Consider the following 25,553-nt stretch of genomic DNA (forward strand, 5'->3'; position numbering starts at 1 on the left):
CCGTGAAGTTGCGCGCGCCCACGTAGGCGTTGTTCAGCGCGAAGCTTGCGCACAGCGGGACGCCCGAACACTTCTGCAAAACTGGTCTTGAATGCAGTCCATGTGGTGAAATCGTGTTCGTGGTTTCGGAACCAGAGGTTCGCGACGCCGGTAAGGTAAAACAACACGTTATGCAACTTGCTGGCGTCGTCCCACTTATTGTGCCGGCTTACCAGCTCGTACGATGACAACCAATCCTCCACGTCATGATCATCGGTGCCGCTAAAGACGGCAGGATCACGCTGGCCCAACACACCAGAAACGATGACCGCTGGAGGCTGAGGTGTATCTTCCTGGGCGGTGTCGTCAGGCATGGTCGTAGCAGTGGGGAGCGTCGGGCTTCGGAGTTCCAGTTTTCGAGGTTACCCAGCACTTCCACCAAATGAAAGGGGGATTTATTGAGACTCGTCCGAGGGATCGCAAGTAGATTTGTAGGCACAGTCCTAGCTGTTGGCATCCGTAGCTCGAGCTCGGGTCTCGCGCCGAAGTGATGGCAATGCCCACGGCGCCTACATGCATATTCCCCACTACAATATATATATATATATATATATATATATATCCATCATACATATATATGTATATATATTTCATTCATTTACCAAGTTCTCCTGAACTTTATTCGCTGACTTTTGTGAACAAAGACATGTCTCCGAGTGGAATGTTCTGTTCGGTCTAAGGTGTTTATGCATTAGTATACATCACTGCACTTAGGTAGAAGATTGCAGCGAACGCTTTAAAAATACACATTGGTACGTGGTGTACTGTGCGAAGCAGTATTTGTGTTTTAATGGGACACCCCACCGTTTCTCACCCAATGTCAAATTTATTTCATATTACCAAACCACAGCTACCGGTAAAGTGCTTCTACATAATATTATTCGCCGATTTAGTTAACACGTGGTGTTTTCAGCCTGTGGGGCGAGTAACCTCATGTTTCTTCTTGCTTCCGTTACCAGCAGCTGGCGTATGTACCATCTGGGATGCAAGTTCCGTTTTTGCATTTCCCCAAAGTGCAGTTGTACGTTTCGACTTCTCCCAGAGTTGCTAATAACGTTGGTAGGCCGGTCTAAAAGAGAAATAAAATTGTTTAGTTCCAGCAACTCATCTGTTTCCACCATAGTTTAAAGAAATTTTCACACTTTTTAACACACCCGCTCTAAATTGTGCTCTCGGATTTGCGTGGCCGTAAATGGGAAAGCCTGTTGTAATGACCGATTCCAACATTGGTCAATATGTATGCAAATATAACGCGACGTTGTGACGCCGATAAGCTTTTCTGCTGTTGTGAATGGTAACTAAATGAAAGCGTTCTTGCGGCAATAGCATTTTCTTATTGTTTTACAGTCTAGGCCCTTTTTGAAAAAGGAGAAGGTACTAAATGCGAATATGGCTCTCAAGACTAAAACTTTAGCAATCTTATTGCACCGTAAAAGAAGGCTGCAACAAGGTTCCTTTTCTGCGGAAAAAATTTACTGCGAAATACACCTTCCGATTTGCCCCAATAGGCACTCTGAAAAGGCTGTTCCCTGCCTATCAATAAGAACACACCAGCTCTCTTGCATTTCGGCCGCTTTCATTAAAAAAATCATAGCATATTTGGCAATGCAGTGTGGCCGACGTGGTCGTGCAGCAGATTGAGCGACCAGTAACGCATCATACTTTCATTTCAATGCAATGCCATGGCACTCTCGGAACTCTGACAATATGTAGAAAAGAGGAGGAATTACTATGAGTTGCCTCTTCTCTAAAGCTTTAGTATTTCTTGAAAACTACTGCTATCCTGCACGCCCGCGGGAAACAGGCAGGGCCACCATTTACCACAACCGTTTCCACGAGAAATTATTCGTTTGTAACTATCTTGTAATTTCGAGTAAGGGCCGCACCCATGTATGGGCCGCATGCGAACTTACAGCCCGAAATATGAAAAACAAATTCGAACCGAGCACCAATCGGGTTCGGTGCTCTGATTCCGCGCGCAAGTGTCATCTACTTTCGGTGGGCACCGTAATTAGCGCGCCGTTACGAGATAGCAAGAGCTGCGCTCGGCATCGGACTAACGTACGTGGCCACAGGACCGGCTCCTCCGAGTCCCTGCGTTGCAGTGGGCAAGGCGCAGGCATCATGTTTTCTTTGTGCGGTTAGTTTTTGCAGCCAGCTGAGCCAGCTCCTTCGGCTAATCGGTCAACTGCCGGCCGGGTGTCCATAATGTAAAGGAACTGTTGTATGGCGTTCGACGCTGCATTCAGGATCAAAGTTAAGAGGTTAAGATCATGGTTAAGGTTAAGGTTAGGCCGAGGAGCACGGCAAGTGAGCAGCCGGCACCAACACCGGCGTCGACGACAAGTGCTGCAACAAACAAATCGAGGAAGGCATTCTGTGGGAAAGCGTGCAAGTTCACGGGACTCCTAACTGGAAAAATATCCCAAGTGGCCCGCTCCGGTTCAAGGGCAAGATCTCGTCAAAATGCGAAAAAAAACCACGTCGCCCTAGCACAAGTCTTTACTAATGAAATGAAACTTTGCTGAAGCTCTGCCGCAACGGGCTTCTAATAAATGTTGTGCAGTGTAGCATCGCGCAACTGCCGATGTCAGCTTTCTGCCTCTTTTTAACGTTTGGGGACCCGTGTCGCAGAAAATGCGGCGTCGGAAGCCGGCGTCGGCGTGCAATGCGGGTGGCGGAGAAACTCCTCCCCTCCCACCGCGACCGCACAGGCCCTCCATGTGGTGCAAGGTTTTGGTGAACCAAAATTGAGTTTCTCACAGTAAAATGCGTCAGAAAAATGGTAAAGTACGACTTTACCAATCGGCGTCGGATTCACCGTCGGATTGTTTACCAATCGGCGTCGGAGTGTAATTTGAATGTACGAGGAAACCTAATTCTGGTACGAGGAAACTCAAACACAAACCCATTTTCCAGCTTTTCTATCATACCTGTGCGCGTCGCGGCAATAGCAAAATAATAAAGAAAGGTGCTAGGGCTTTCACATTTTTAAAAAGACCACTTATATTGCCCCTGGAAAAACGTCTTTCCAGCAATGCATTTCTGTTTAAAAGTGAAGCCTACATTAAGGGGGTTGGTGTAAGCTTGGTTTTTGTAAGCTGACTTTCTCACGATCAGGTGTTGCAGTGAATGAAGCCTACTTGCTGTATGCGAGCGATGCGATGCGAACGGGTCCCGCTAACGCTATCACGTTCTACTTTTAAAGGCGAAGCTTAAGCGTCCTCCAATTTTTGCTTAGTCGAAAGGGACTCTTCAGCTAAAATACATCGCAATTTTTTGCGACCTTTGCCACTTTATGGCAAGTGTTAATGGTTGCTGTAATGCAGTGAATTGTTGCGACATCCGCTTCTTTTCCACTCAAAATTTGCTTCAAAATTCTAGTGTGTTTTCAGTGTGTTTTTATAAATATTAGCTCTGCATAGCCACGAGTGAAAGCCCATTTATAATTACGCACTGTCTGCGAACAGGGGATGTCTGTAGCGCGAAGTGTTTGCATGCATCTGTGATTTATGATGCCCATGGTTGCTTCGCACAATAAGGCTAAAGATCCAATCATACTCGATAAAGCTTTCTCTTGAGTGCCAAGTAACAGTATTAGACGCAAATCTGCTCTAAACACTCAAGAACTAAACCTGAATATTACGAAAGAGTAGTGTTTCAGGGTATGTAAAGACGTTGCAGAAGGTACTCACGAAACATGTAGCATTGTCATGGGAGGTCTGATTCCATTGTGATGTGCCATTGGTACAAGGATCAGTGCAATTTCTTGATAACTGAATGAAAGAAAGACAAAAGTGAGAGTTATTGTACCATCTGAATATTCTGGGCTTGTTATGTTTTGGAAGTACTCCAAACTTGCCGTTTCCACTTCTATAGACAATCTTTATGAGAAACGATATGTTTTAGTGCTTGTCTAATGCAAGAAAGTGCTACACGGAAGCAGGGTAAAAGGAGCGCGCTCAATCTATTCATGCGCAACTCTGCCGCGTGTCTTTAGAAACTGTGAAGAAAGGCTCAGATGCTGTCTACACCCTCCATTCAACTCGTTTCACCTAAAAACCCTGCACTTGCGGCAGGCTCATTTTCCACAATGTAGAGTGCCACAACATAAGCATGTCAAATCCAAGAGCATGCAGCAGAACCACAAGAACCTTCACGGCGCGCACTGGGACGTTCGGCAAAGACCATGATAGCGTGTTACATCTTTGCGATTAAGTTTACTGAGAACACCACTTCACAACTACTGTTAACAATGCTAGCTCTATTTGATGGGTTATATAATAAAGAAACATTTATTCTTAACAGCAGGGAGTGTCCACGAACTGGTATTCTGGTCGCCATTACAGAGGCCCGTTGGCCGGCAACATCTCCCGTGTTCAGCCATTCCTTCCAAGCTCACCCACAATATTGCGCGGCACGGCTCAAATCTTGCGTGCCAATGGAACGATATTGAAATAATAAGGATGAACTACTACGTGTGTAACTAATAACATAGTCCCTCAATACTTTTTCTGGTCACGAAACTCCGCCATCACTCTACGGGAGAGCTTGAAATGTCGCATGAAGCCGCCGCGCTGCGGCGCCACCGCAGCTGAGAGGCCACCTTTCTCCGTGTTAAACGCCGAGAGACTGAAGATGCGGCCGGCGTGGGCTGAAAGTTTGGGCGCGTACTTTATATTTGTGATTGAGTTTTAGGCAAGATCCGAGTTGTGGCGTTCTACAATTGAAGTGGCACGTTCGCTTGACGATGTCGTTCAGGTGTTGTGTACCGGGGGGCCGTTCCGGCTGCAAAGGCACTACCGAAAGGTATCGCTATTTTGCATGCCGAGTGTTCGTGAGCACTTCGTGAATTGGAAACGAGCCATAACAAGGCAAGAAACGGACGATTTCAGCTTCGAGTCCAAGCATGTGCGTGTGTGCGCGAAGCACTTTGAGCCATCATCCATCTCCGTACGGACAATCTCACGATAAACGGTGAGGCCATATCGTTGCCGAGGGACTAGCCGCGCCTCAGGCCTACTGCCATTCCTTGCGTTTCTGTGTGTGTGTGTGTGTGTGTGTGTGTGTGTGTGTGTGTGTGCGTGTGCGTGTGTGTGTGTGTGTGTGTGTGTGTGATTCTCAGTAGCCAGTTCTGTTTACAGGATTTGTTGCATTTATAGATTGCAAATAAAACCGGTGCCTATTAGTACCTGCATGAGAACATATATGCACGTATAAAATCTTTGTTCTAGTTGAAACAATCACATCATTATTACCTGTAGCTATGATTGCACTGTCTGTGTGTTCATATTTATAGACGGCAAGTTATTCATATAGCCACTTTTAGTTGTTGCCTAAGGATTTCGCGTGCTGATAGCAACAGCTATTGAGAATTCTAACATTACTTTTTTATTTGAAATTACCCTCAGCGCTTTTGTTGCCATTATTGCGGTGGGCACAAACATTCATAACATAAATCCGCAGTCTTGCGGCCAACCAAATCTGGTGGCAACAAATTCCATGTTAGAAACCTTCCCAAATGTAAGGTTTCTTACACTTCAGCGCTGCGCGGCTCACAATAGGGCCATGCCACAGAAGTAATTTAGCTTCCTGAAACAAAGTAGGCTTCCAGCCTTGATAGATGGAACGTTAGGAACCTAGTGCAACAGGAAAACGAGATGTCAGTTTTCTGTGTCAATACAACTTTCAGATAGTTTTTGAGCTCTAGACTACAGCAGTGCTGAGTGAAACTGAAAATAAATGTTATTTAACGTACGAATTTTCGCGAGTTACAACGGCTACGTGTACTTCAAAGAAAGCTAGCGATTCAAATACTATTATGCGTCGCAGTTCGCTCAGGAGGTATGGTACTGAGTGTAACGGACCGTCAATCCTCGTCACTCTGCTTGTGCCAGTTCGAGATGAATAAGCGCAGTGCTGAGTCAGACGGGCATAATAATCCGTTTGGGCTTTCATAGGGTATATTGACAACGAAAATCACGTTTGAAAAGTTTGTCGCGCATTTTGAATAATACGCACGAAAACTAGCAAAGCTTGCGATACACGAAAATGACAATACTTCCCTTCAAGCAGGCGTTTCATTCACGGCTACGATCGGCCCATGTACCTCTTCAAAACTAATTCTGACGTCATAGAACATTTTGTTACGTCTGATTAGAATCTGTCACCATCGCCTGAACGGCTCGAGTGCAATCGGAATTCAGTAACAGCACACGACCTTGAGCTCAGGTTGTCATTTACTGGCAACGCCACGCCGCTAATGTCTTATTCATTGTGCAGCGCATAAAAGTGGCTTAAAAATAGTTAACCGAAGCCGGTTGGGCCAACTACCGACAGATTGCTCAGTAAGAAGAATTCTGTGCGCGTCGTCTGCTGACACACGGAGCCGCCAGCTGACATCGGGATTGTTTACTTTTTGTACTCGCCTTGATTTCGATTAGAAAACACTCTCAGATGTTCAAGTTTGGATACTGTAACTGCTACGACAAAATATAATGTAAATAAAATCGAAAAGAATCTGGGCTTTCGGCCGCAACGCGACCAGAGCAGAAAAAATACTGCTGCCGCCTGCGGCGGCCGCTCGGCTAGGTGGCCTTTCTTTTACTATGGCGCCCCTAGCGGTAGGCGCTGGCTCTATTTCAAACTAAGGCGGGAGTTTCGTGACCAAAAAAAGCTATTAAGGGACTATGCTAATAACTACCTTTGCGTGTAGTCATTTACTGCGCATGGCCTATTACAAAGTGCTCGCTGGCCTGCAGCCTTAGAATACAATCGCTCAAGACGATACCTATTTTGTCCACTATGCTTACCTTATCATCGCGGTGCGAGAGATGGCTAAACGTCACTCATGTATCTCATTCTGACAAAAGCTATATCTTATTGTTCCTCTGGTGCTTAGTAAGGAAATGTTGATAGAAACAACAACAAATAAGCCAGAAGTTTGCACCACTCACACTGTTAAGCATCATAGTTAAAGAATGTGAACGTGACATCTCGACGGCTGCGTGTGTAAAGTGCGGCCTTGCAAATGAAATGAAGTTTATATAAATTGTATTGATATACCTTGCAAAGATGCGATATCGCGTGCAGTGTGACGCTCTCACGTACGCTCAACGCAGGTAGAAATTTCTGTTTGACGCCACAAAAGTGCTTGATGCCCGCGCATAGTGCTACGAAGAAATATGTGACCCGATAGTGGGATCGAACCCTTGTCTTCCAGCACAGCCGCTCATTGCTCTAACCCTTAGTCCACGATCTTGTTTTTTCTCTCTCTTTATTACATCAGGCCAGAATCGCTCTCGTGCTCCTCTCGCGCTACAGTCGCTCTTTGAAACGTCTTGCGCGTGCATCAAGTGCGAGTTTCTGGCATTCTTCCTCTTCCCTCGTGACAGCTAGCGCTATGACAGGCTGTGTAACGCTTCACACCACCTTCGGGATCGGCCCACGTTTTGAGGCCAGACGATGAGACCTCCTAAAGTGGTTCAAGTTCCCTGTAATGCTTTCGCATCAAAAGTGGGACGCTTTCTCTACGGTATGCCCGTCAGCTTCCTCAGTGAACGCTATAAATAAAGCAGCAATTCTGAAAAATCCGAGAACAGAAAGGCACATTTGCTTGATGCGCACACAGGACTCTGTAATCCAGGGGAATCTCTCAATTGCTTAGTAAGCGTGTGCCTGCATTCATGAAATTATTGGGAGAATTTTAAGGGTAGAAAGCGCTGTCTGGCTCGAAGAATTTATTGTGCCACCACGGAAGCTCGATGAAAGCACACAAGGTGTGGCCTGCCGAATGCGCTGGAGAGATTGTAGCACGCTAAGTATACGGGGCCCCCCGCTACCGGTCCGGGAGAGCGACTGAGTGCCTTATAGACTCGGGTAAGTTCCGCACCCGTGTAAGGGCCCCATCCGCAACGTGGCGGCCCAAAATATGAAGAAAAAAATTCCAGCGGCGAAGCAATCCCGTTCGGTGACCCGATGCCGCGCCCGCCCATCGGCGAGTTTTCGCGCGCTGCGTACTTACGCGCGCCGATATTAGATGGCGAGATCTGAGCGTTGAGCTCTGACGCAATGGTACATCCGGGGCGTGCACAAGTTGCCGCCGGCTGCACTGGCACCATTTTGTGCAAAAGCGTCCGTCCCGTGCAAGGGCCACACCCCGTCAAAATTGTGTCAAACGAAGTCGCAGTTTCGCCCGAAAGGCCAAGCATCAGTTGCGATAGCAAATTAGCAGAGAGCCATACGAAGTAAGGACAGTACTTTTAAGGCCGTATCGACTTGTAAACATTCGCTTGCTAACTAAATTAACAAGAATGGAGTCGGCGCCCACAGCAAACATAAACATGTCACACTCGATGACCGCGGATGTACACTCGCTGTGAAAACGCTGGCGTGAGAAAGTTTGCACTACTTGCGCAAGGGTAAAGACACAGCGGAGGTGATCGGTATCGTTCGTTCTCGGCTACTCTCACGTCGGGATCTTCTCGTAGCCGACGCTTTCTCTCCCGTTCCCTAGCATTTTCTCGCTGGACGTACTCAGGATCTCTGGCTCGTCATCGTCGTTTTGCAGCGGCTTCTTCGGCTAACCGTGATGGATCCAATCGGCGTCAACGCTGGCAGTCTCCCTTAACAATGCGCCGCGATTCTTCGTAAGCGGCTTCTTCTTCGGCCGTGCGAACATTCCTTGGTCTCCCCATGTCTACGTTTGGCGCGCCGCTGCCGAGCACCGGCTTTCATACGGAAGGAAGGAGCTCATCCAGCTCGTGAAGTCATGTCTGACTCGCGGCGCGTGCGCAGTAGTGCGCAGCTGGTGGCGAAGTCGTAGGGGAAGTGAGGCGAAAGCTAGTATGCACAGTGTGCGGGCGGCGAGCGCAGACGCGCCGGGATGACATCACGGCGCATGCGCAGTAGCGCGCACCTGGCATGAGCTCGGCGGAGCAGTGTCTTTGTGGGGCGAGGGGAGCGCGCACCTGGGCCGGTGGTTACGAGGCAACGCGTGAGGTGACGTCATAGCCGGCGTAGTTTTTTTGCGGACGACTAACGGAGTTACGGTCAGCTCAAACAGATTCGCTGTTAAAAAAATGTGCCATACTTTATTTTTCGGGAGCATGGGAGTCACACGCCCACTTTGTGTGGTGTCATGAAGACTAGACATGCTAGTGAGATCATATGTGGTAGGGAGTGGGGCCTACATTATGAGTGATGTGCAATCAAAGTTTAGGAAGAAACTTTGCCTTTGGGGCCAACATTGATGTCCCTATTCAAATACATGTGTAACGCATAAATGTTATCATGATACAACCGCTGAAGCAATTTGAATGAAATTTGTCGCATTAGGAGAGGGAGCGAACTTCCAGCGACTGTGGGAAGCCGAATTTTTATATTGGACCTGATACTTCTAAACTATGGGCCTCCTGGGCTAGAGTTTGAGGTATAGTAGAGGCGCCTGGTGACGGCGAGAAAAGTTATCTGGGTAGTACCAGCTTGCGTAGTATTGAGCCCTGGCTGTGGCGAAGCACGTTACTAGCCCGAGTCTTGCGTTGATTCGCAGTTTTTTCGGCCCTGTTGTGAGTGCGAAAAGGCTCGTCAGTTATCACAGACCACGCCGACCACGCTGCGAGCTGGCCGCAGCCTAGTTTTACGAAAACGGACTCTCCGTGTGCCGTGGGACGTAATGCTGGAAGCAGAAGGAATCGGCGACGCCGATCCGGAGAGACCTAGCTCAGCCTCGAAGACGCGTCACCTTCGTTACTGCTGCGTCGTGGGCTGCCACGAGGAAGAAGGCCTGAATCCCAACGTCAGATTCTACCGTTTTCCTTCAAGACCTCACGCAGCGGAGCGTCGGCCACTCTGGATCCTCGACCTCAAGCCAACACGTTAACGCAGCGCCAGCAAGGCAGTATTGATTACGGCAGATCGATGTTGGAGTGCTGTCATTAAGAAGTATACATCAAGTGAGCAGAGCACGAGATCGCGCTGCAGCACGCGATTCGCACGTTTGTTACTGCGAGTTCATATGCATTTCATGAGTTATTTCCCAGTTGTTAAAGCGACAGCTATGGCCGCTACTACAGCGCAGGCATAACTAATTGTCTAGCGGCATGCAGTCAACAAAGATTGCAGGAGGCCCGCGCTGTTTCGCGGCATGCTGAAAGACCGCTGCTATCGCGGGGCGTACCGTCGAGCGCTGGAGCAGTGCCGGACACATGATGTCTGCTTATCGCTACTGGCAATTTATTTTAGCAAGCATTTCCTCGCCTTTGTGCGCCTGAATCTAGCAGCGTGCAAACCTTACCTAAAGTTCAACTTCGTACCCGTCTCGCTGCGCTTGCGATTGACACCGCGCTAAAACTTCGCAGCTTATCTCTTGACCGGCGTACATTCGGCGTTGCATAATTTCTTGCCTTTACGCAGCGTGTCACCCCTGTAAAAATAGTTGGCACCCGATATTCGCTCCAGGCCGAGGTACAACACAACCGAAAGTGGCGGGTCCATATTGTAAACGTGCTTTTCGAAGCAGACGACCGAGCTTGGCACTACCCAGTTCAGGACAGAGGGGGCTCTTAACCACCATTTTCGCAGAGCCTCCTGGGCAAAGCAGGAGCTCCATAGTTGGCCGAATTGAAATGCTTAGAAAAATATTAGCAAATCCTTAACTTTGCCACAGCACCAGCTATCACAGTTGCGTAAACTCCATCTGATAGACATCATAAGGAAACAACTTTCATATCAGAGTTTACAGCTTGTGTGAAATTTGTTTTAACAGCGAAGGTGTTTAAGTCAGCCGTAATTTGTGGTGCGTATCAATAAACTACCAAGAAAGAAAATAAACTTTGTTGCCGAGGTGGGATTCGAGCCCGTGTGCCCTCTGTCCCAAAGCGAGCGTCATAACCACTAGGCTATACAGCCACTTTTTTTATTACATGGGAGCAGAATCTTCAGCAACACAAGAAACAACAAGGCGTTACAGGTACATATTAAAAAGCCAGACAAGCATGCGCAAGCGTCCAATAAAGGCATCCAGTCCGGCGCTGTTTCTTGAGCAGTATACACACTACGAACAAGCAGATTCCCCAAAAAACAACCGAGTGCTTCGCGGGGGTTCAGCGTGCCTGTCACGCTGAACCCTGTCACGCTGAACCCTGAACCTTTCATTCTACTGCGCCAAAGGCTATGTAGGCCAAGTACCATGAACATAAATCTTTTTAAAGTGTTCTTTGGATAATTACCCAGAAGAACACGGTATCCCTACAATCGAAAAAACAAGGATCAATCGTTTCAACATGTGGACAGAAACGGCAGTTTGTAGACCATGGAACGAAACAGCCCCTTTTTCAACCACGCTTGCAGAACATGCTTTTATGCGAACCATATGATTGCGTTTGAGCGTCGTCGTCTTCGTCCACAGCTGGCGCGTTGGCACGCTCGTTCTCTGCGAAGTGAAGAGGTTTTGCGCGCTATGAGAGCGAGAGAGGGAGAGACGCATTCACGGGGCGGCCGGGTCTCCTGGAACGCGGTGTCGGTGTTGCAAGCTGCGCTATGCAACGCGCAGTGACGGCCTTAAGTCCGAGACCCACGAAAAGAAATTATCATCATCATGAGTATTAAGATGAAAAGTTCACGCGCACTTCCGGAAAATGCTGGACTACGATCGCCCAACTTCGGTGCTTCAAGCTTTCCGCGGCCGAGTGCAAGGTTAAGCGTTTTTTATAGAACGTTTTAAAAAATATCGGGTCACAAATAATTAAAATAGCCGTATATTTAAATGATGTATAGCACATCAGGTTTAAATCTTTCGATGTATATATAGGTGCACTTTCCCAATTTGTGATTGTTTTTTATAGCTGAGTGTGAGTTTCAAACTTTTCAGTCTGGTGATGTGTGGCGAAAGTTGAGAACTGTGGATGCATTACGCCAAGAAATAACTTATTTCAGCACTGGAAATAGTTATAAAGCATTATACACATCGTTTACCGGGGTTCTGGTAGAAGAACATAATAGACCGAAAAAAATGCTGCGTCTAATAAGTTTGCAGGAAACTAGGACTATGGGACTCAAATAATTCTCGGCTAGTTAAGGAGAGCATGGTAAATGTTCATAATTAGTCCTTATATCCGGGCATTTGTACTCTAGAGCTGGAGCAGAGACTGCAGCCCTGCGCGCTGTTTTCCGTCGCTTGGAAGTTCGTATACATCGTTTCATATTTAGCGTTCAATACCGCGAAATCTACGCAAGGAGTTCGGTAATCAGAATTTATAACTTCGCGCATTTCGTCGTCAAGTGCCACCCGGCACGGTGGCTCAGTCAGCTGAGGCGGTGCGCTGGTGCGCACGAGTTCGCGGGATCGAATCCCGGCCGCGGCGGTCGCATTTCGATGGAGGCGAAGTGCAAAAACGCCCGTCTGCTTGCGTTGTACTAGCACGCCAAAGAACCCCAGGTGGTCAACATTTATCCGGAGCCCTCCACTACGGCGTTCCTCCTAATCAGAACTGGTTTTGGCACGTAAAACCCCAGAAAGCAGAAGTCAAGCGTCGTGGCCACACATCGTGGCTTAGCCCAGCGTGAGCTTGCGCCTGAGATGCCGCGACGGGCGGCAAGTGAAAAACCTAAAAGGAAGATAACGAAAAGCGAGACAATATAAGGCAACGTATAAATCGCCGTGTGATAAGTTACCTTTAAAGTTTAAAACTTTTTCCATTGATTACTGAGCCTAAATAAAAAAAACAATGTCACGTAATTTCTAGTAAAAAGTAGACTAATCTAGTTATTGGTGTAAGCGCAGCTACAACAAAAACTAGTTCTAGTGTCCGCAACATTGCACACTATGTACAGTAACGGACTTGCAGGGTCTTTCGTGGCATTGGTCGCACACAGCTACATGCGCGACAGTTTCGCGGCGTCATAACAGCCGGTAGAAAGGTTAGCCGAATAGCGGCGTTCTTTTTTTAATGACAAACACCAGCGATGGCACGCATGACGAAAATAAACAGCCAGTCTCATTGCTCCAGCCGCCGCAACTATCGCCGTTACGGCTGTCGTCACTCTCCAGGACGCCTAGCGCGTTGTCGAGAAATGCCTCGGAAACTGTAAACTCCGCCTCTAGCCTCTCTCTCACCCATTGACGGCGCCGAAGCTGGGCAAGCCGCGCCTTCTGTGCTTCACGAGCGACCGAGGTACAACCTTAGCAAATAAATCGTTCAATTCTGAGACATTCTTCGTTATTTTGACTTGAAGGAATATATTGCACACCTTCGAAGCCCGAGGCATACAAGTACGGGTCCTTTGAGGTTATGGATGATACGAGAGATTGCTGCCGTAATTTCCCTTAAGGCTACCTGCAAAATTGGTCTCAGGGGCTTGCAAAATTTGCTGGAGAGGCGTTGGAAGCAGTCCATTAGGCGTTAGTTTCTTCCAGTTATATTCTTGTAGTCTAATGTTCCTACGCATTTTCTTATGAAATCCTGCATGTCATAAGCTTCAAGACAGGGTTACGGGTATTTGTAAATAAAAAAAATACACACCGCATTATCCCCAAGAGCATTGATACTCAACAAGTACTAATATGTGTGTGAATTGCAAAAAAGGACGTTTTCACTTGACAAATATTCTCAGAGGGATGGCATATCTGCATATACCTCATGCCCACAGCACGCAGTGCTGCAGCCGATGCGGACGAGGTTGTCTCCATCGCAAAGACATTTCAGAGAAGACGGCCATGGCCGCTGTCAAAGCCTTTTGTTCGGAGCGGAGCAGAAGTTGCTCACTCCGTTATATAGTTTGTCTTTCTGCTTAGGGCTGTACTGATTTTGCGCGCCATTTATTGACGTCACGTGCTGAGAGTGGTGGCTACGGTCTATTTATGCCGTAGAAAACTGGTAGCGCTGCATTAGATGCTGCGCGATTGAGCCATCATTCATTCTTATAATTCATTTCGGAGGTACGAATATTCATTTTCTTGGATTTACGTGAACGGGGTGTCTTCTTTGCCCCAGCGTTATTGCTATTGTGCAGTAGGCGCTTTCGCCTTTGAAAACAAGCGGGTGGCGTTTCGCAAGTTTTGCACAACGTCGGAGCATAGTGTGTGTGTGTGTGCTATCGCAGTAAACGAGTTCCGAACAGGAATAGTTACTGAAGTCAACCGATTTCTGTTTGCCTTCCGTGCGTTCAATTAGTGTATTACAAACTTTTGTATGTATTTATTATTATACAGGTATGCTGCTGCGTTTGTCAACGGACGAGGGAATATATGAATTTACTAGGCACGCACCAAACCAACCGTGGAATTTTTGTAATAGCATGTCACTGGTCCACCTGAAAGAAATACACAATGGAAGGATTAGCATCTTCATGTCAATACATAATTGTCAATGCGAAAAGAAGGATATTTAGCGTAAATTCACGAGTCTGTATATATTTCGGACACAGCAAAAAAAATTGTGAAGTAATTAACGCAGCAGCATTTGATAGCAATACATGCACCCTACCTCAATTCTGCACTGTTATGCAGTCGTTTTATTCAAGAAAATGTGTTTTGGGTAGCCGTGCGTCTGCGTCAGCTACTCCGTATTAATCACAATGACAGAGAATTACAATACCGGTGAAAGAAAGCAATCGCGTAAGTGTCGCACAAATTATTCTGCTTAGTTTAATTCGTCAACGATGAATCGAAAACAGAATTGGCAGGCGTTAGAATAGTTAAGTTACGTATTGAAGCGTTTTAAAAAGAAATCTTGCACTCGTTCAGTCATAAAGAGAATAACCCCTATTGGGCCGTAGTTCTCGGGACTCTTTTTAGATACACTGGACACTCGTGAAACGGGAGCTCACGGACCAAGAAATTAAGTTCCGTTCATTAGCACTTCCATTTATCGAGAAGTAGAGATGAAGGATATACGAGATGCTCATTGAAAGAGGCCTATACTGTATTGTCAACGGAAGATATGAAGTACCGCAAAAACGAATACAAAGCTTCATCTTACATAGTTCATACTTTCGCGCAGCCCCTGACAAGAGCTAAAAGCACCAAACATAATTACAAAAGTAAATGATAGTCTTTTAGTAAAAATATTACTTTTAGTGGAGGAACCTCTCTCGAAGCCGTCGTTAATTTTATCTTCGTCTCCAGCATCAGCGCACTATGCGGGCCTTTCTATGCCGCTATCCGAAAAGCTAAGCAAACTAATAGCTCATCTAAATTGCGTGCTAAAAGAAACCACAGCACTAAATTAAATTATGGGGTTTTACGTGCTAAAATCACGATCTGATTATGAAGCACGGAGCAGTTGGGGACTCCGGAATAACTTGGACCACCTGGGGGTCTTTAACGTGCACCCAAATCTAAGTACACTGGTGTTTTCGCATTTCGCCCCCATCGAAATGCGGCCGCCGTGGCCGGGATTTGATCCGGCGACCACGGCATACCACGCCCACGGTAGAGCCACACTACCCACGGTACTAACAAAAGCCGCCTCCGCGAGCACGCTGGGAACTGGCTGGAAAACTCGGAAAGAAAAAACGCAAACAGTTATGCCTGTAGCGATACCGCTGAGATTGGTTGCTGAGTTTCGCTTTCGCTAATATTTTTTAGATCCGTTTGCCCGAAGTTGAAAAATATGGTTCCGCTTTATAACTTCTTTTTGCATTGCCTGAATGCAAAGCAAACTAATCACACGGCTGTTTCGTTGAAGCGGCAATTTCGCTTACCAATATCCCACTGCTGCCTAATGTTCTAGCTTTCTTGTGAGACTTAGAAAATGGTATCACTCCTTAAGAGAAGGTGAATTCTTGTAAAATTGGATCCACAATGCCGCCCAGTTATAAATGATATGCGGAATTATCTGCACAATTATCTGCTGCCAGTATCTCAAGTCGATGGACGGCAACAACAGCTATCATAATGTTATGGAAGAAAGCAGCAACGAATGGGCAAATAAATTTATGATTCTCGCTGATAGAAGTGACTTGCTGATCGAAATATGATAAAAATATTTGCGAAAGAGATTCTCGAAATGGGTGTGGGCCCATAATGTGATGCCATTGAAGATTGTTCTCGAGAGAGCATTTTCATTGGAAGCTTACTTGCACTTCTAATAAAAATATCGAAGTGTGATATCGCTTCACCGACATCCTATAAAAGGTCGCCATATTTCAATTGTATTTCTTTCCTGCACATTAGAATTTCAATCGAAATATTTTACCCCATTTTTTTCTATGTAAGCAGTCGCTTTTCAATATAGGATGATAAGATTATTTAATACACATCTTCCAAAACAAATTCAACATGATGGGTGCAAAAACGGGAGAGTGACAAACAGAACAACCACACATGACACGCGCTAAACCAACAGTTTACAATTCCAGTTGGAAAATACATTGCCAGTTATATGTAGCGAATTGCCGTTTCCATCCTGTGTTCCCCAACCCTCGCCACGAAGACTAATCGGACGAATACACTGTGTTTTCTTTGGCGGCCTACCTTTTTTCACAATAGTGTGGTGATAACGTACTCATTTCGACACAAATATTTTTAGTGCTGTAGTCATGTTTATTTATTTATTTATTTATTTTATTTTATTTACAGATACTGCAGGCCCTTTCCGGGCCTAAGCAGGAGTGGGTACATCTGTGAGTATAGAAACAGTACAAAGCATGAAAACAAATAAAGACAAAGGCAATCATTGTAGAAACGCAAAGACTGTAGAAGTAGTATTTATACTACAAAGAAACGAGATATAAAACAAATTAAAAAGTAGAAAAAAAACCCACTCAACTGGTCGGGAATGTGAACTAATACATGTCAGAAAATGTAATTCTCTCTATGTTTTTCACAAATAGTCAAGTGTCGTGCAATTCACTACAATGCCCGGTAATTTCTTCCAAAAAGGATGGCCTGCGGGAATAACAAATATTTATGTGAATTTACTCTACTAAATGGTTGGCGGATGGTTTTACATTGGTTAGTTCTGTTCGAGTGCCACACTGTGATTAATGTGCAACACTTTACCACATGGTATGGGCTTGCGCAAACACACCATAGCTCACACCCATAACACACCCCACCACACGGCAATGGGAGGCAGCGCTGTCTAGCTCCGACTCGACGGACCAGCTCAACCTGGTCAATCGAGCGAGAAGGGCAGCTAAGGCCGCTGGACTCCTGGACTGAGGGGACCACCCACTGCAGAGCGGAGGAGCAACCTACGCTCGCGTGCTCTTTGGATTAAAGTTTATTCTCTCTCTCTTAAAAGGGTCTTGTAAGTAGCGTAAACAAGGCTTTTTAAAATGACCATGGTAGAGAAGGTATATAAATTTAAGTTTAGAAATTATTCTGCGGTTTCTTAGTGGTTGAAGATCTGCTCTTTTTACTGGACTAGTCGTGCGACTGTATCGTGAGTAGTCCGAATAGATGAAGCGTGCTGAAAATTTCTGGATGTTATCAATTTGGTCAGTTAAGTAATTTTAAAATGGGTCCCATATTATGTGTGCATATTCTAACACTGGTTTTACTAGTGTTGAGAAATACGCAGTTCTCAAAATAAAACCGTACCCGAACAAGAATTTTGCCTGAAGCTGACCCCTAAACGATATTCTTACAATGTTTGTGAGTCTGAACCAGACCAGATCCGAAAAAAAGTAATCCGTGAAGACTGCGAGAGACTCACACGATTGTGAGGTCATCACACACACTCGGAACGCCCGTTTTGAAAACATTGTTTTCTTTATGTCTCCACGAGCAGGGAACGTTTATCTAACAACTTCTTTTTCTACAATTACAGCGCTTTCAGTGCCACCCAATAAAAATTCAAGCATAAAATGCAACAACGGGTGCTAAATGAGATCGGCGATTATTCCAAATAACTAATTCTTCAGTGGGCGCACCCCAAATGCAGAGGCTTACGACTTCCGAGTTGTGTTGTGTGTTAGAACGGAGATAGACGACGGGCACGTCTTCGTAACTACGGCCACATAGGCAGACGCGCTTGGGCTTCTAAAGTCAGCTATGCCAGCTGTGTTCCGCAACCGAAACGTTGCTTCGCGTGCTCCACGGAATCAGCATGTATTTCGAACCTTACACTTTGGGTGTTAGGTAAGACGACACAAACTCCAGCCATAATAAGAAACAGAAGCTCGCGCCTGTAACTAGATAAACCGTAAAACGTGCCCGCCAACCATAAACCTGCCATCGCTAATAAACGCTGTCACCCTGTCAATGCGGGATAACCGGTTTTCTAAATCACACGCGAAATTCCTTTTTGTTTTTGTGACAAATTTTCACGCATATTTGGCGCCTCCTTGCAGGCTACAACGCTCCTAAAGTTTTACAAATTATTCCCGGAGTTATACACACAAAATAAATGGGTTCCTATCGTACATTCTAACTAGAAATTTCAATTTTGTATGACTGTCTCTGAGCCCCTCACACCGACATCGACTGCAATTTTGGGCACGGACTGCGTGACGTCAGAAAATGTAGTGCCAAAATGTGTCCTCGGCACCAGAGCAGTTCCCGAAACTACATCGGACACAAAGGCGCAGCAAGGCCGTAACGATTCGTATGTGCACGCTGTTGTTTCGCTGGCGCGATAAAAAGCAACAGCAGACTGGTGAGATAGCCGACGCGCACATGCCAAAACTAAACGATCGATGCATGGCGGCCGTTACAAATTTTCACCTCCGGCAATTGCTTCCAGAGCCTGCAGCACACAAGATTGCTTCCAGTGCTTGCATCCCTGGGTGTGCAATTCTGTTTCGTAATTACTTAGTGGTGCCAGCAGATTTACCAGCGTTAAAAAATAAAATACAAATTTTATATTGAACCGAATGCGCACACATTTCATGAGCTTGCTTTGGGACGCTCGTGGTTCAACGTAGAATTCATATTTGGAGCTCAACCTTCAACTCTAACGTGATTTAACAAGATGACAATCAACCAGAAGCAACATGCTGCCATCTGAAGATTAGTAAATGAAGTATGAAGGCAGTCTTGCGATACGGCAAAGATATTCACTTGAATGGGACGTGTATGCAACATCGACGAAGCATCAAAACAACGTGCGGATCCATGTTCCACACTGAGAATTACTTGCCCTTACTTATTATTAAAAATTACCAATTATTTGAATATTTCATCTGTGCAGTCGTGTGAATCATGTTTGTTACTGTGTCTCTGGTATCGGGTAAAGCTACGAGCCAACACTCTAAATATTTTGTACGGCTTTTCGGAGAACAAACTAAGTTGTGAGGTTTTCCCAAAGAATGCTCTTACTGTCCTCGTAGTCGTAACTTTCACCGCTTGAGCCGTCCAGTGGTTCTTCTGAGCCTGCAAATAAAGTTAAAAAAGAGTGACATTGCGTCAACTTTGTTGTCCATATTGTCTGCACTTTAACTAAACTGTGCAGAAATAGACGGACGCGTTTCTTCCTCCGAAACGTCAGTGTGCTCTAAAAAAAAAAGAAAAAAAAAAAGAAAAAACTTGTGGCTTGTATGGCCACGGAATTTGGCCTTCAACGGTGACGCGCAGTTGGATGCAGGAATAAACGCCATACTTCCAATCAGTGCGGAAAATGACTTCAACACGACAGGAATGACACAGAATGAGCGCTGCAGTACGAGCACAACACTCTTTCTCCTTCTTTTCATGCGGCCGTTGCTCTCCACGCAGACTTCAAGTATGAATTCATTGCATCTAGCCTAGCTATCTGCTCTACGGGAGACTCACGCAGCTGTCATGTGCGGTAAGAAGTGCGCGCGGTATCACAACGTATCAGGTATTTTTTCAGGAACATAGCGGGCTTGAACACGAAAGGTAAATCTTTTGAGGATGTTCAAGAGCGTTTTGCTAATACAATGTTTAATGACTACATGAGCACACATGAGTTGATCTCTTGGTCCAGTGAGGTCATCGTATTTGCTTTTTAATTGTTACATTTCCTCTTTCTTTCATATCCGTAAAACTCAGTGGCGCAAACATCTAGCATCTCCCCATTTAAAGGGTTGGTCAGTCAGCCAGTCAGTCATCGCTGATAGAGTTACTGTATACGATACCAAAGGTCACAGAGTTGTGCCAAAGTGCGCCATCTTCCAATCCGATGCTGTAAAGCGACTTCTCGTTCGTGCAGGAGCAGTAACCGTTCAATGTAGTCGTACCGTCAATCTTATTTATCGCCTTCATTTCTGCATTCGCCAATCGCAATACTTTTCGAAATTTACAGTTATGCACGCGAAATACAAGATATAACTATGTCTATCCTGTGCTAAAGACGATGCCGCGCAGGGGTACTTGCCTTTCGTATTTTTTTTAATTCTGAAAGTTTTTTTTTTAAATTCTGAAACCTGCTGGTGACGGGAAACCTACAGGCCACCTCGACGCACACAAGCCTACCCGCCGTCGCCGTGCCCACAGCAGGCCGTCCGCTCAAACACGTTCCGGCAAACCACCACGAGGAAGACTGACATCTGGAGGACCCCAGATCGACGACTGCTTTGTTTTCAGTGTAGTGAAGCCGGCCACCTTCTAAGAGAGTGCCCCTACCGTCAGATGAGCTTCTGTAGTTACAACGTCGACGCCCCACGACCCCTTCCTGGCCAGCGGCCTCGAGAAATTGCGGGCTATCTTCGAGCGACCGAAGACGCCGCCCCACGTCCCTTCAGGTCCCCGTCTCCCTACCCACACCGTTCGTCTTCGCCGTACCAAGGGTACGCAAGGGAGAGGTCTCCGAGACCTCGTAGGGGAAACTAAAGCCAGCGACGTCGGGAGGTGACGCCGCTCTCGAGCGAAGACCGAAAAACCCTCCTACAGCCACAACGAATTCCGACGCCTCGACGCATTACGGAGCCTCGTTGCATTCCGACGCCACGACGCGACCCAACGTAGCGACGACAGGACCAAATGCTACAGCGCTGCGAAGCCACCCAGTGACGCCACAAAACACGAAGCGGCGACTGGACACCGCAAATTTGATAGCGCGGCTGAAGGCCACAACAGCACCTTGCCACGAGGCTTCCCCATACAAAAATACTTCCTTACTTTCTTTAGAACTCTCATCAACTTTCTATCAACTTTAGTAACATCCTATGCACTTTTACTTTCTATTAGCACATGTTACAAGAAAGTTGGTAGGATCTGTCTTTACTTCGGTTTGAAGAAAGTTTGTTTAAAGAAAGTTTAAAGAAAATTGTTACGCTGCGTTTTAGGTTTCGTTTGTAGGAAGTTTGTTCAAATAAAGTGTAAAAAAAAGTTGGTAGGCTCTGTTTTTACTTCGGTTTTAAGAAAGTTTCTTTAAAGGAAGTCTTAAAAAAGTTGGTAGGCTCTGTTCTAACTTTTGTTCGTACGAAGTTTGTTCAAAGAAAGTTTAAAAAAAGTTAGTAGGCTCTGTTTTTATTTTCGTTTGAAGAAAACTTCTTTAAAGCAACATTGAAGAAAGTTGACAGGCTCCGTTCTTGTTTACGCTTGAAGCAAGTTCGTTTGAAAAAAATTTAAACAAAGATTAAGGAAAGTTGGTAGGCTCTGTCTTTACTTTTGTGTAAAGAAAGTTATATCCACCCGACGCAGCCGTGACCATGCGAAGCGACAGACCGCACAGTCGATGACCGACCGACATCGAACCCGAACACCAATTGCCGACTTAGAAGTTAACCTAGACGGACGTCCAGTGGTGGCAGTCGTCGACACAGGGGCCGACTACTCCGTCGTTAGTGGACGATTTGTGTCGCAACTCAAGAAAGTAAAAACCGAATCGGAGGGTCCTCAAATATGCACAGCAGGAGGCCACCTCATAACCCCGAAAGGACAATGCACTGCGCGAGAGGCTGTTCACGGTCACACCTAACCTGTGACCTTCATCATCTTACAGCAGTGCTCTCGCCACGTAATCCTCGGGATGTACTTCCTAAATGAAAATTGTACGGTGATCGACCTACAGACGAAAACCATAACACTGACGACAAAGCGGTCAGAAACAATGCAGAACGATCAAGTGAGCATCCCGCCAAATGCGAGCGTCATGGCAGTTGTCGAAACAGGCGCGTTCTCAAGCGGCAATGCGATTGTCGAAGCGAGCTTGCAGCTGCTTCTGGATCGCCAATATTGCGTTGCTCGCGGTGTCGTTCATCTCCATGAAGGCAGAGCGGCTGTGCTAATAACCAATTTCAGCACGGAACACAAGCACATTAACAGGGCTACGACGGTCGCTTTCTTGGAAGAGTTCGCTGAAATAAGCGACGCCTTAGCAGTCTCCGAGTCGTCCAATGAAGCGCCGTCGACGGTGACTCATGAGGTGAACTTTGACCTTAACCCCGCCTTTCCTCAACAAAAGGAAGAAAAGCTTCGTCGCCTTCTTCTGCGACATGCCGATAGTTTTTAAAGGTCATCGAGGATCCGGCAAACGCCGATAGCAAAGCACCCCATTATAACCGATGAATCGGCTCGTCCCATCCGCCGAAGTACCTACCACGTTTCTGCGCGAGAACGCGAAACAATCAAGACACAAGTTGAACAAATGCTTCGCGACGACGTCGCGACATAGGGAAGCTGCCGGGGGTTAATGTCATGTATGAGTTCGTGTCGCTGTGGGCAAAATGCCGTTGGGAGCAAAATGCCGTTGGGAGGTGAAGAGGAGGTTGAAGAGTCTCGGAGATCGGTAGATGGTGTTTCCCTGGCCATTGAGCTACAACCCTGTAAATGTATACATGGATATATTGTAATTACATTTCTTTTCGCCCCGTAACAATATTTACGTCTGCCTCCTGTACTCTTTGATTACGCAATGCCTCTATTACTGCTGGTACCTCTACTGAATCAAATGCCTTTTTATATTCTATGAAAGCCATATAGATAGGTTGATTGTACTTCGCAGATTTCTCGATTACCTGATTGATGACACGAATATGATCCATCGTACAATATCCCTTCCGCCGTGGTTGCTCAGTGGCTATGGTGTTGGGCTGCTGAGCACGAGGTCGCGGGATCGAATCCCGGCCACGGCGGCCGCATTTCGATGGGGGCGAAATGCGAAAACACCCGTGTACTTAGATTTAGGTGCACGTTAAAGAACCCCAGGTGGTCCAAATTTCCGGAGTCCCCCACTACGGCGTGCCTCATAATCAGAACTGGTTTTGGCACGTAAAACCCCATAATTTATTTTATTTTTTTATCCCTTCCTGAAGCCAGCCTGTTCTCTTGGTTGACTGAAGTGAAGTGCTGACCTGATTTTATTGGAAATTATCTTGGTGAATATTTTATACAATACTGAAAGCAAGCTAATGGGTCTACAATTCTTCATTTATTTGAAGTCTCCCTACTTATGGATAGTGGAAAGTTGGCGTTCTTCCAGCTCTCTGCTACACTTGAAGCCATGAGGCATTGCGTATAAAGGGCCGCAAGCTTTTCAAGCATATCTCCTCAGTCTTTAAATAAATAGACTGTTCTTCCATCTTCTACAGCAGGTTTTCCCCTGGTCATGTCTTACAAGGCCCTTCTAACTTCATCGCTAGTTTCATTTGATTTCATTTTATTACCTTAAAGACCCCTTGACAGGGGTATTACATAAGGGGTGGGAATACAATAGTACATAATTTGTATAATACAGAAATGAACACGCAAACAAAAAGAACAAAAGAAAACTACGTGAGTTAAAGTGTTACATACGTCAGCGCAAACACATAAACCTAAATAATACAAACTAAACTTGCACGAGCATAAAAGTATGTTAACACAAGTCACTTTCAGTGTGAAAAGTGCGCGGTGACAATCTCCATAAACGTGCGAGGGCAAATGAGGGCGACGATTTGGTGGGGCAGGTTGTTCCAATCTGTAGCGGCATGGCAAAAGAATGAGGTGGAGAAGGACAGTGCGCATGCGAGGGCGGCCCACTTGAAAAGTGTGTCGTGTACGATGAGATGTTCGGGCTGCGGGTAGGATATAGGGTGGTTGATTTAGCGAGGTGTGATAGAACTTATGAAAAAGTGAAAGGGTTCCAGTGCACCGGCGCGTACAAAGGGGAAGTAAATTCAATTCTTTCTTTGCTCACGTCAGATATGCTCACATCATATAAATAATTAGAATGGATGAGCCTTGCGGCGCGGTTTTGAACGGCTTCGAGTGCGTTGATGAGATATGTTTGGTGTGGGTTCCATATGGCGGATGCATATTCCAGTTTCGGTCGGACTATTGACTGGTACGCCAGTAGTTTAACAGGTTTGGGGGCACGTTTTAGATAACGCTTGAGAAAACCCAGTGATTTGTTAGCCGATGAAATGATGTCACTGACGTGTGTGCGCCAGGATAAGTCGTAGATATAGTAACACCTAGGTACTTATAAGACTGCGCAGAACACACGGGATTATTATTAATTGTGTATTGGAAAGAAAACGGATCGCGCCGAAGGGAAAGAAAACGGATCGCGCCGACGAGAAAATACCATCAAGTTGCATTTCTTAGGATTATGTTACATTAACCAACGGTCGCACCATTGCTGTAAAGAGTTAATGTCATCCTGAAGTAAGTTTTGATTAGATGTGCTAGTAAGTGCTAGATTAGATGTGCTAGACAGTCGTCTGCAAACAAACGAACCTTGCAAGACACGTGCAGGGGTAGATCACTGATGTATTTCAAGAAGAGTATATAGAGGTCCAAGAACAGATCCTTGCGGTACACCTGAAGTCACTGGTAGGGGGTTAGATGCGCGGTTGTTAACTGTAATGAACTGAGATTGGTTTGTCAAGAACGCTTCAATCCATCGCAAAATGTCGGGGTTAAGGTTCGCAAGAGAAAGTTTTAGTAGTAGACGTTGGTGTGTTACCTTGTCGAACGCTTTTGCAAAATCTAGAAATATCGCGTCTGTTTGGAGGTTAGAATCTAAGTTAATGTGAATATCATGCAGGAAAATGGCCAGTTGTGTTTCACAGGAATAACCTTTGCGGAACCCATGCTGTGATGAATGAAAGTATTTGTTCGAGTCAAGAAACTTCATGATTTCTGTGCACATGACGTGCTCCATGAGCTTACAGGGCACACTCATTATTGAAATGGGACGATAATTAAGCGGACAATTCCTGTCACCTGCTTTGTGTATGGGAACTAACCCTCCCCACCTTCGAGTCATATGGTATTTCACCAGTTGAAAGTGACTGCGAGAATAGCAAACACAGGAACACCGCGCCGACATGTTTAGTATTCTTTAACAGTTTCGAATTATTGTTATCCACGCCGGCTGACGATGTGAGTTTAAGATTGTCAATTAACAATGAGAGACCTTCCGGTGAAAATGTAATAGTTGGCATAACACTTGATGTATTAGTACGCGAAGAGAACGGGGACGCGGTAGGCTCTTCTGTAAATACAGATACGAAAGCTGCATTAAAAAGGTTCGCGCACTACACATCGTCGACCATTTCACCTTCGTCATTGGTAAGTGTTACACTGTGCCTTTCTTGAGGCTTTATCACCTGCCAGAATTTTCTTGTGTTATTGATTAAAAGTTTCCGAAGGTCACCACCAAAGAATGCATCTTTCGCCT

The 25,553-nt window shown here is 45.9% G+C and overlaps 1 long non-coding RNA gene across 1 annotated transcript; it reads right to left on the reverse strand.

Moving 5' to 3' along the window:
- Positions 1-861: 861 nt before the first annotated feature.
- Positions 862-14,359, reverse strand: LOC125943832 (uncharacterized). Its single transcript, XR_007465923.1, has 3 exons — positions 14,306-14,359; positions 3,735-3,815; positions 862-1,108 (listed from the first exon to the last, which is right to left on the reverse strand). It is a non-coding gene; the product is annotated as an uncharacterized LOC125943832 (long non-coding RNA).
- Between the last annotated feature and the right edge of the window lie 11,194 nt (positions 14,360-25,553).

The sequence above is a fragment of the Dermacentor silvarum genome, chromosome 3 (genome assembly GCF_013339745.2).
Source record: "Dermacentor silvarum isolate Dsil-2018 chromosome 3, BIME_Dsil_1.4, whole genome shotgun sequence".
Taxonomy (NCBI): domain Eukaryota; kingdom Metazoa; phylum Arthropoda; class Arachnida; order Ixodida; family Ixodidae; genus Dermacentor; species Dermacentor silvarum.